This window comes from Moschus berezovskii, chromosome 8, assembly GCF_049115385.1.
Source record: "Moschus berezovskii isolate FMDL1 chromosome 8, NW_MosBer_1.0, whole genome shotgun sequence".
In the NCBI taxonomy this organism is placed as follows: domain Eukaryota; kingdom Metazoa; phylum Chordata; class Mammalia; order Artiodactyla; family Moschidae; genus Moschus; species Moschus berezovskii.
In genome coordinates, this window is record NC_142467.1 from 103,112,346 (window position 1) to 103,123,172 (window position 10,827).

The following is a 10,827-nucleotide window of genomic DNA, read 5'->3' on the forward strand; positions in this document are numbered from 1 at the left end:
TCTGAAGCCCAAGAAGCTGAGTCATACCTAACAGGGACAGGACATACCTCTTCAAAGTGGCAAAAAACAGAGTTCTATAGGTGAATATTGAAATAGTGGAATTAAAGAAATCCACATTTAATAAGCTAATTTTCCTTGCAAAGTAGAACATTAACCTACATAGGTATAAAAACATAAATTTGTTCAAGTCAAAAGAGCGGTATAGCCACACACATCATCATGGATGAGCCTTAGAAATACATAAAGAGATTCATGTCTGACTACATCCTCATGAGAAACCTGAAGAGATCAGTACAACTCCACACTGACCATCCCATTTGGTAATAAAGATATTTTATTAAACAATTTTATTTTAGAAAAGATGTATGCAGCAATAACTAACTGATAAAATATTCAAATTGGATAGAACTGAGGGCAATCTTAATAATCTAATTCTTCATGCTCTAGACATTTGTTTTGATATTTGAAGACAGCATTCATGAACATTGTTATTCAAGTTTATTTCAAATAACTGTATGAAAAAGTGATTCATTGATGTTTTTTTGAGGTGACAACGGGAGATTGAAAGGACATGGGTATTTTCACAACACCGGTGACCCTGAATCAGAAATTAGTTTCATACCAAGTCATGCTTTGATTATGAAGATGGTACATAATGTATGACATTGATGTGTGGATGTTCATTTACTGCCACATTCATTAGTTATGACAATGCATTGAATAATAGGAGAAATTACATTTAGAGACATAGAAGGTAATATTTTCTGTAAGTATTGGAAATTTTTAAGAAGAGACAAGAAAAATAATTTAATAAAAAATCAAAGCATGCTTCCAGTCCTTCAGCTCAATGAACACACCTTACAAATGGACACTGAAAGTCCGTATTTCAATGAGCAGAAAACTCATTGAAATAGAGTGGAAAAGAAAAATTTTGAGCTGCCTGAAAATATTTGCAGAGTAATAAATGCATGATCTTATAGTTCCTTCATCTTAAGACCAACTCTACTCCCCAGTCATATTATTTCAATCTTTTTTCTACATTTGTCTTTTGCTGTAGATTCCACTTGAAGACATGTATTTTATTATCCACTTGAAGGCATGTATTTTATTATCATTTTTTGCCAGCAGCTATGGTAGGCACAGTTGGCATAAGCCATGTACCATAGCCTAATTAGAAAAAGAATATGACCAGTGATAACAACCAGGATGTTAAAGTTTGGATTATCAAGTAGAGCAATTAAGGTAATGAAGTGCAAAGAATGATCACAAAAGTGAAAAAGAGTGGTCTCAAATTCTCTGTAATAATGTTATATGAATAGCTATCTTGCCAAAAGGAATTTCCTTCCCATAGGAGTAGCACACTACTACTACCATGAAAAAAAAAAAAATACACGGTGTGATTTATTTTAAAAGAAATTAAATATTTCACATCCAAGGTTGGGAATTCCATTTGGATAATATATCACAAAGCTTAAAAGTGAGTCAGACAAATTGTATAGAGAATTTGAAATAAAAAGAGAAATTCCAAGAAAATTGGAAGAGACATGTTCTATGTCCCCAGTATGAGTAAAGACTGGAAACTTTTGGCTTGCTTTGAGCTCTGCTATCCAGGGCACTTCTTATACCCTAGGACAATGGCCCTTTTAGAGTCACCTTTCCAAAGAGCATTTTCAGGCCCTTCTTTAAGTCTTTATTTCTCAGACTGTAGATAAAGGGGTTCAGCATGGATGTGACCACAGTGTACATCACTGAGGCTGTTGCACTTGAGTGTGAGCTGTTGGTACTTGCAGAGCTAAGGTACACTCCTAAACCTGTACAATAAAATAAAGAAACAATGGAGAGGTGAGAGGCACAAGTGGAGAATGCTTTATGCTTGCCCTGAGCTGATGAGATTTCATATATGGAGGACACTATCCTAGAGTAAGAGTAAAGGATACACGTGAGGGAACCGCCAGCCAGCAGCACAGCTCCAGAGTACATCACCACATTGCTGAGAAAGGTGTCAGAACTGGCAAGTTGGGTCATCTGATTGAGTTCATAGAAAAGGTGAGGGATTTCTAAGAAGGTACAGAAGGACAGCTGCAGCACCACTGAGCTTTCTAACAAGGAATGCAGGACCCTGATGACCCAGGACAGCAGCACCAGCAGTGCACAGAGCCGGGGCTCATGATGACCGTGTAGAGCAGGGAGCAGCAGATGGCCAGGAAGCGGTCATAGGCCATCACAGTCAGAAGCAAGATGCCCAGTCCTCCAAAAAGTGTGAAAAGATACATCTGGGTGATGCAGCCTTCATAGGTTATGACATTGCTCTTTGTCTGTATATTCCACAGCATCTTTGGAATGGTGGTGGAGGTGAAGCAGATGTCTACAAAGGACAGGTTGCACAGGAAGAAATGGGGGTGTGGAGGTGGAGATTTGAACTGACAGCCAGAATAATGAGCAGGTTTCCAAACACAGTGATCAGGTACATGGAGAGGAAAAGCTCAAATATGAAGGGTTGCAATTCTGGTTCTTCTGAAAATCCCAGAAGAAGAAACTTGGAAACAGCTGTTAGGTTGCTTGCTGCCATGTGGTGGTGCTGACTATGAAAAACTGGGTGAATAACATGACTTATTTTCACACAAATGGGCATTACTCAAAAGGTATAAATGCTACCATTTACATTTCCATCAATAAATTACTTTTAACATTTTGTTGATGAATTTTGTCAACTCTAATTAACAAACTTGTCCAACTGTCAGTTTTTCCCCAGGATGTCATGTGTAGTACAGTTTTAATACAATTAATTCTGTCATGCATTTGAGGAATATAAATTGAATTGTGACAACATTCCAGCTATTACGCAAGCAAGGAATTTAGAGTGCCGAAAAAAAAAAGCTACTAAAATCTGGTTTTGGACACAGAATATAAACAAATAAAAAGGTTGATATGGAAATAAACACACACACATATATGATGTCTTTTGGATATAGATGTTATAAAAGAAGCAGGTACAAAGGGAGAGAAAATTAGAGTGTGATTTTTATGCATATTTAGGCAAGACTTGCCAAGAAGACATTCAAATAGACTTCAAGTGTCACTATTGTGAGCATATTTAGGGAAGGGTATCATCATAAAGGAACAGTTAGTGTGAAGACCCTGAGGAAGAGGTTTGTTTAAGATGCTCCAGTGGATAAACGGAAGCCAGTCTGGTGAGGAAATGAGCAGGAGGGAGAGTGAGGAGAGACGGTGTCAGAAGATGTTGAGGAACGAGGTGGCCTAAAGGCTGTTGCTGAAACTTCAAGTCACAAGGGGGCCTTTGAACATAAAAAGTATCTTCAGCACTTCAGGAAATTCCATGCTTTAAAAAGCCTAGTCTGAACCAAAATTGAAGGGAAATCCGAAACTAAATTCTTAAAGAAATGATGTACACTAGTCACAGCTCAATGACATCCCCGAGGGTAACTAATTCAATGTTAGATTGCAAAGATTTGGATGCGAAGGAAAATGACAGAAAGTCTTTTAAAATGTGAGGAGCAAGCATTACCTAAGTTATAATTTCCTCTCACATACAGACATATATATTCAAAGCAGGTACCGAAGATAAAGTTTATCTGTAATTAAATGCAAAGGAGAATGCCTTACAAATAATGGTGTCTGAATACGATACAACTTTCATGAACAGATCTGCTCACAATAAAATCAATCAAACAATAAAGAATAAGAGATGTGGAGAGTAGTTGGACATCCATAAAAAGCATGACTTATTAAGATGCATATGCAGAAGAACATTCATTTTCATTTATGTTTAAAGCAAGGATTTGCAAGTAAAGAATATTTAAATGGCAGCCCTCTTCCTTCCGTTAAAACAAATACAGCAATGAAGAGTATAAGATGATACAGAGATTTTGCCACACAGAGTTTATAAACTCAGACAGACATTCTGCACAAGTTCTTTCATATGTACATAAAATAGCTAAAGGCCAAACAGCGTACTTAAAAAAATTCCAATTCTGTTAAAGAATGAAATAAAAACTAGGAATAAAAACATGCCGATTCACCCATACAGAGGCAAAGGAACTGAACAAGCATGGCTCTACTTTTTTGATAAAGGGACTGACTAACTAACCAACAAACGTATTTAGCCTTACTGGAAATAAAACAATCGAAAATTAAATTCATTAGCACAACCTTTTCTCATAATAATTTTTTTAATTTGAATACTGAAAGAGGAGATACTGAGAAATTTATGTCTCATGAACTGCTGTTGCAAGGAAATATGTGTCAACATCCCTTGGTCTGGATTTTTCTCATCATAGTAAAGTGTGCTGCGTATTTGAAAAAAGGTCTGATATCTCTGTACATCCCTCCACAGTTAATATCCCATATCTCTACTACAGATAAAAGCTCATTGGGTTCTGCTTATACTGGAAGCAGTTTACATGTCCTATTCACCCTTCTAATTGAGCTTCCATGTCCATCATTTGGGCTTCCCTGATAAATCAGTTGGTAAAGAATCTGCCTGCAATGCAGGAGATCCTGGTTTAATTCCTGTGTCGGGAAGATCCACCAGAGAAGGCATAAGCTACCCACTCAAGTATTCTTGGGCTTCCCTTGTGGCTCAGTTAGTAAAGAATCTGCCCACAATGGGGGGGACCTGGATTCGATCCCTGGGTTGGGAAGATCCCCTGGAGAAGGGAAAGGTTACCCACTCCAGTATTCTGGCCTAGAGAATTCCATGGTATATTCCATGGCATCGAAAGTCAGCATTGACTTTTACATTGCTGAGTTCCTTATTCATTTGTATTTGGGGCATCAAAATTGATAAATTAAAGTATTAATCAATGACAGGGGAAAAAGACACAATGAGTTTGGGTCTGGGCTGGTCTGGATTGGCTCTCGTGAGCTCAGGTAAATATTGCTGTTCCCTTTGACCATCTTCAGTTTTTCTGGGTTCTTGGACTCACCTGTTGGTGTCTCTCAGAGGAAGGTCTTGACATACGTGTTCAGATCCCTCTTGGGTGGTTGATGATGGACATAAAAGCTCTGTTCCCTAACAAGACAGTGGGATGGAATCAGGCATTGGTCCCCTGTATCAGTTATGACACCCAAAGCAGCATCCATGTCTTGTCCATGCCAAGGATACACAGGTTGAGGGATGCAGCAGAGGAGATATTTACAGCTCCCCATGTCTGCTCATTACCACATTTCCCTCTCCTTACCACCACCTCTAGTAACTGATTTCCCTCAGGGCAGTGGTATGGACAGATAGGAAATTTAGCCTGCTCATTCTCTGGGTCTAGTACACAATGTTACAACCAGATGCGTTCAGAGTTTATTACTCCTTCCCCCAATCTCTTCTGTCTTGCAGAAGAATAAACCTTAAAGTCCCATTACCTTACTCTAGCTTGAATAAAAGTTTTCTCCAGAATCCAAGATTGACATTCTGTCTGGATTATGACCCTCCCTAGACAAGCACTGGCTGTAGTGAGTCACAGTCCCACTATTATGTACGTGGAACTAAATTAATCACAACTGTCCTCTAAATGTGAAAGAGAAGGGGCAAATGCATGTTACTCTGAAAGAAACTTGAACATGGGGGAAAGACCATTAGCTGAAGAATGCAGGTGGCCACTGGAACCTGGGATAGAAAAAGAAGCTAATTTTTGCCTGGGGTGTTTGGAAGGAAAGCAGCCCTGCTGACATCTTGGTTTAGTCTGATGAGACCCACTATAGGTTTCTGAACCTAGAACTTTAGTCTAATGAGAACATAACTTAGTTTGATGTGAGCCAGTAGTGTGGTAACCTCTCAAAGCAGCAGTAAGAACATATTAATAATATAAACATTTATCCAATAAAATGTTGCTCAGGAAATTGAAATAAACACCCCTATTCATTCTTTTAGTTTTCCTTGGGTAAGGATATTTTGTAGTACATCTCTCAAGTAGAAGTAGACATCTAAAGACAATCTGGATATGATTAGCTTGGATAGTTGATAGAGAATGTATCATCACACAAATGTAACCATGCCTCAAGATTAGATGCATTTGACATGTTGCTATAGAAAAATGATTTAAATATAAATTATTCAATTACTTTTAAATCTTCTTGTCTAAATTGTACATTCAAGATTATGTTAATTCAAATGTTCATTCTTTTCATTTTGGTTCTCTCCAAAAATTTTTCATGCTTTCTTTCAACATGTAAGATGTAATTAAATAAGTCTGTGTTTATGCACTTATTGATGTGAGTAGGCCAGCATAGCCACTCAGTGGTATCTTACTCTAGACATCCCATGGACTGTAGCCTGCCAGGCTTCTCTGTCCATGGGAGTTTTCAAAAGAATACTGGAGTGAGTTGACATAGTCACTTCCGGGGGATCTTCCCGACTCAGGGATCGAACCTGTACCTCCTCTGCCTCCTGCATTGGCAGGTGGGTTCTTTACCTGCTGAGCCATCAGGGAATCCTGTATTAAGTGTACTTACTGTAAATAAAAACATATACAAGTGTACATATACATACACATGCACAACCTTTACTTTGGAACCTGAGACTCAATGACGTATTTCTATACCTTTCACTTATTCCTCACTATATCCACCTGAAGTTTACTATTCCATACATTCTTCTTTGATAATAAAGGCATTATGTTATATCATTTGCTTGTAGTATGGCCTGTATGCAGGAAGAGTTATGTAACTCTATCACCCAAGCAAACAGAATTGAGGGTGGTTATAATGATCTGCTTATTAGCACTGCTGTTGTATTTGAAGATAGCAGTCATAGTTACTCTGTTAAGATGTTTATTTCAGACAACTGTATTAAAATGTGACTATATTGGGAATACAATCCAGGTATCCAGGAGAGGCTGAAAGTACATTCATATTTCTGTAAGAAAAATGCTGGTGTGGAGCCATATGACTGCAGAGCAATTTAAAATCTGTCATCACTCATTCTTCATCCATAGAGATAAATAGATTCCTGAGCATAAAAGATACACACACACACATACACATATATATATATACATATATAATTTGAAGATACTGATATATATATGTATATATAATTAGAAGATACTGATAATGATCACTCACCATGCCTTTAGTTATCATGACCAAGTATTGAAGCAGGGAGACATTTCATTCAGAGCAATGCAATGAGTCATCCTGTAAGCCACATTAGGAGGTTTTTAATACAAACAGGAAGATAATTCAATAAAAAAATATTTTAAAATGCCAATCAATTGTTAAACCATATCTATACACTCCTGAATATCTAGACAACAATCGTCCACACTCCAGTGAGTAGGAAACCAATGTGAAAAAGAAATATTGTTACATAGTAATGCACTATATAATTTAAAACTTTACTCCAATAAATTTAAGGTCAATTCTGGCTCTTCTGCTTCAGCAGAAGAAGGGCATGGCAACCCACTCCAGTATTCTTGCCTGGAGAATTCCATTGACAGAGGAGCCTGGAGGGCTATGGTCCATAGGGTCGCAAAGAGTCAGACACAACTGAGGTGACTTAGCACACATGCATGCTGGCTCCTCTATTTATTTAAAGTTTTATTTCAGTGAAGAAAACTTCTGGCATCCTGTATTTAATGATTGGTTTTTCATAAGGACTATGGCTTGACCATGAACAGAGAGCTGAAGAAAATAGGATTTTAATGAGAAGAATAAATCCAAATAATCACCTATAAAGCATGGTATGTGCTAAAGTATACATTATCCAGCATAGCAGCTAAGATAGTGATATACATAGGATTGACATGGCTTTAGATTCACTTATTTTTTTTCTTTTTTTAAAATTTTTTATTTTTTAATTTATTTATTTTAACTGGAGGCTAATTACTTTACATTATTGTATTGGTTTTGCCATACATTGACATGAATCTGCCCCTGGTGTACATGTGTTCCCCATCTTGAACCCCCCTCCCACCTCCCTCCCCATTTCTTGGGACGTGTCATGTTCTTAAAATTTTTAATTGGAGGATAATTGTTTTACAGTGTGTGTTGGTTTCTACCATAGAACAATACAATGTGAATCAGCTGTATTTGTGTGTGTGTGTGTGTGTGTGTGTGTGTGAGGGTGCTAAGTTGCTTCAATCATGTCTGACTCTTTGTGACCCTATGGACTGTAGCCCACCAGGCTACACTGTCCATGGGACTCTCCAGCAAGAATATTGGAGTGGGTTGCCATGGTCTCCTCCAGGGAATCTTCCAGACCCAGGGATCAAACTTGTATCTCTCATGTCTCCTGCATTGGCAGACAGGTTCTTTACCACTAGTGACATCTGAGAAGTCCTGCAAATGAGCTATAAGTGTGTGTGTGTGCATATATATATATATATTATACATATATATTCCCTCCCTCTTGAGACTCCCTCCCATCCCTCTAGGTAGTCTCAGAATGACAGGCTGGGTTTCCTGTATTATGTAGCAGCTTCCCACTAGCTACCTATTTTACAGTGGTAGTATGTATATATGTCAATGTTACGCTCTCAGATAGTCCTACACTTTCCTTACCCCGCTGAAAATTACTAGAGCTAATCAATGACTTTAGTAAAGTCATAGGATTTACTTCGACTACAGATTTTATAGACAGCATTAGTTTCCATGTGTCTTTTCCCCATAGTAATAGAAACACTCATGGAATTTCTTTCTTGTAAAACAAAAGAAAAATTGTTGAGTATGATTTTGAGAGGAAAATATTCTTTTAAAATATACTTTGTCATTGCCATGCCCTCCTCCAGAGGATCTTCCCAACCCAGGGATTGAGCCTGTGTTTCCTGCATTGCAGACAGATTCTTTACTGCTGAGCCACCAGAGAAGCACAACATCCCTCTACACATTTCCAAGTCTGTCCTTAGATTAAGGCTGACCCTCACACATGTGGCCACCCTAAATGGTTTTCAGGATGGTTTTCTGATGCCACAAGCTGGGAGAAGCTGCTCCACAAGGAGCAGCTCTGGGATCCATGTTGCTGGACTGACTGCAGGCATCATGCTGAGTGACTTGTCCATGTCATCACACAGTGTGCCTTTTCCTAAGAACCACAGAGGCCTTTTCTGATGTGCTCTTTAGGGGAAGGCCTGAGTTAAAGGGGTGGGAGGCTTTTGGTGTTTGTTTTTTTGGAACCATGAGATGAGAAGACCAATTGTGGTGGTTTTGTTGGCTCCTCGTCAGGAAGCATTTGTGGCTACTTTTTGGATAGTTAAGAGCCTCACAGCACATGTTTTTGGTATTAACTTAATTCCTAGCTTCCTCTGATCTTCTCCAGTTTTGTTTTCCACATATATTTATTTTTTAAAATTTTATCTTGTGTGTCTTTATGTAATCTCTGTATAAATCCTTCCTGGAACAAGGTAAAGTCTGAATAAATAAGATGTCCTATAAAGCTTAAAAAAAAATAAAATATACTTTGTCCCTTTGGTTAAATGAAATTTCTAAATATTTCTAATGCAAGGTCAAAAACACATTCTGTAAAGTAAAAATGCAACAATGGGATATGGTAGGCTATCCAGGACCAGAAAGCTTAATAAAATGAGTTACTTAATTTGAATAAAGAAGTTGAAATAAAAACTTCCAAATATACATAAAAGGAGTCAGTTCTATATACAGAGCCTCATCAAAGTGTTATAAATTCTTAGTCTGGGGGTCTGATCTCTGCAATCATGACACCCTAAGAAAAATGTCCCTTTTAAAATTCTGTTTATAAATAATCTTTTCAGAGCCCCCTTTATGTCTTTGTTCCTCGGACTGTAGATAAAGGGGCTCAGCAAGGGTGCAACCACAGTGTATATCAAGGAGGCTGTTGCATTTGAGTGTGAGCTGTGGGTAGCAGCAGGGTTAAAGTACACTCCTAGACTCATACAATAAAATAAGGAGACAACTGGGAGGTGAGATGCACAGTTGGAAAATGCTTTATACTTCCCCTGAGCAGACGAGATTCCAAGTACAGAGGAAACTACTGTGAAATATCACCCAGCAGCCCAGTGGCAAAATACATCATTATACTATTAAGAAAGTTGTCAGAACAAGCAGATTGGACCATGTGCTTGAGTTCACAGAAGTGAGGGATTTCCAAGGCTGTACAGAAGGAAAGTCGCAATAACATTAATTTTTCCAACAGGGAATGAAGGACACTCATGACCCACGGCACCAGAACCAGCTTTCCCAAAGCCAGGAATTCATGATTACTGTATGCCACAAGGGGTGGCAGATGGCCACAAACCAGTCATAAGCCATGACTGTCTGGAGAAAGTCATCCAAACATGCAAAAAGTATGAAAAAAAATACATCTGGGTGATGCAGTCTTAATATGTTATATCTTTGCTCTGTTTCTGTATGTTCCACAGCATATTTGGGATGGTGGTAAAAGTGAAACAGATGTCTACAAAAGGACAGGTTGGAGAGGAAAAAGTACATGGGGGCGTGGATGTGGGTATCCAAAGTGATGGCCAAGATGATGAGCAGGTTTCCAAACACAGTGATCAGGTACATCGAGAGGAAAAGTCCAAATATGAGGGGCTGCAGTTCTGGATCTTCTGAAAATCCCAGGAGAAGAAATTCTGAAATTTTTTAATAATTTCCTGGGTCCATGTGGTGGAGGTGACTATAGGAAAGAGGGAAAACCTATCAACTTAACAGAAATGAGCATTAAAATGTAGTTCAGTTCAGTCGCTCAGTCGTGTCCGACTCTTTGCGACCCCATGAATTACAGCACGCCAGGCCTCCCTGTCCATCACTAACTCCCGGAGTCCACCCAGACCCATGTCCATTGAGTCGGTGATGCCATCTAACCATCTCATTTCCCAGCATCAGGGTAAAAATGTAGTT

At 38.5% G+C, this 10,827-nt stretch overlaps 2 pseudogenes; both read right to left on the bottom strand.

Annotated features, from left to right (window-relative positions):
* Positions 1-1,626: 1,626 nt before the first annotated feature.
* Positions 1,627-2,569, bottom strand: LOC129558124 (olfactory receptor 7A17-like; annotated as a pseudogene).
* Positions 2,570-9,599: 7,030 nt separating this feature from the next.
* LOC148777174 (olfactory receptor-like protein OLF4) lies at positions 9,600-10,491 on the bottom strand (annotated as a pseudogene).
* Between the last annotated feature and the right edge of the window lie 336 nt (positions 10,492-10,827).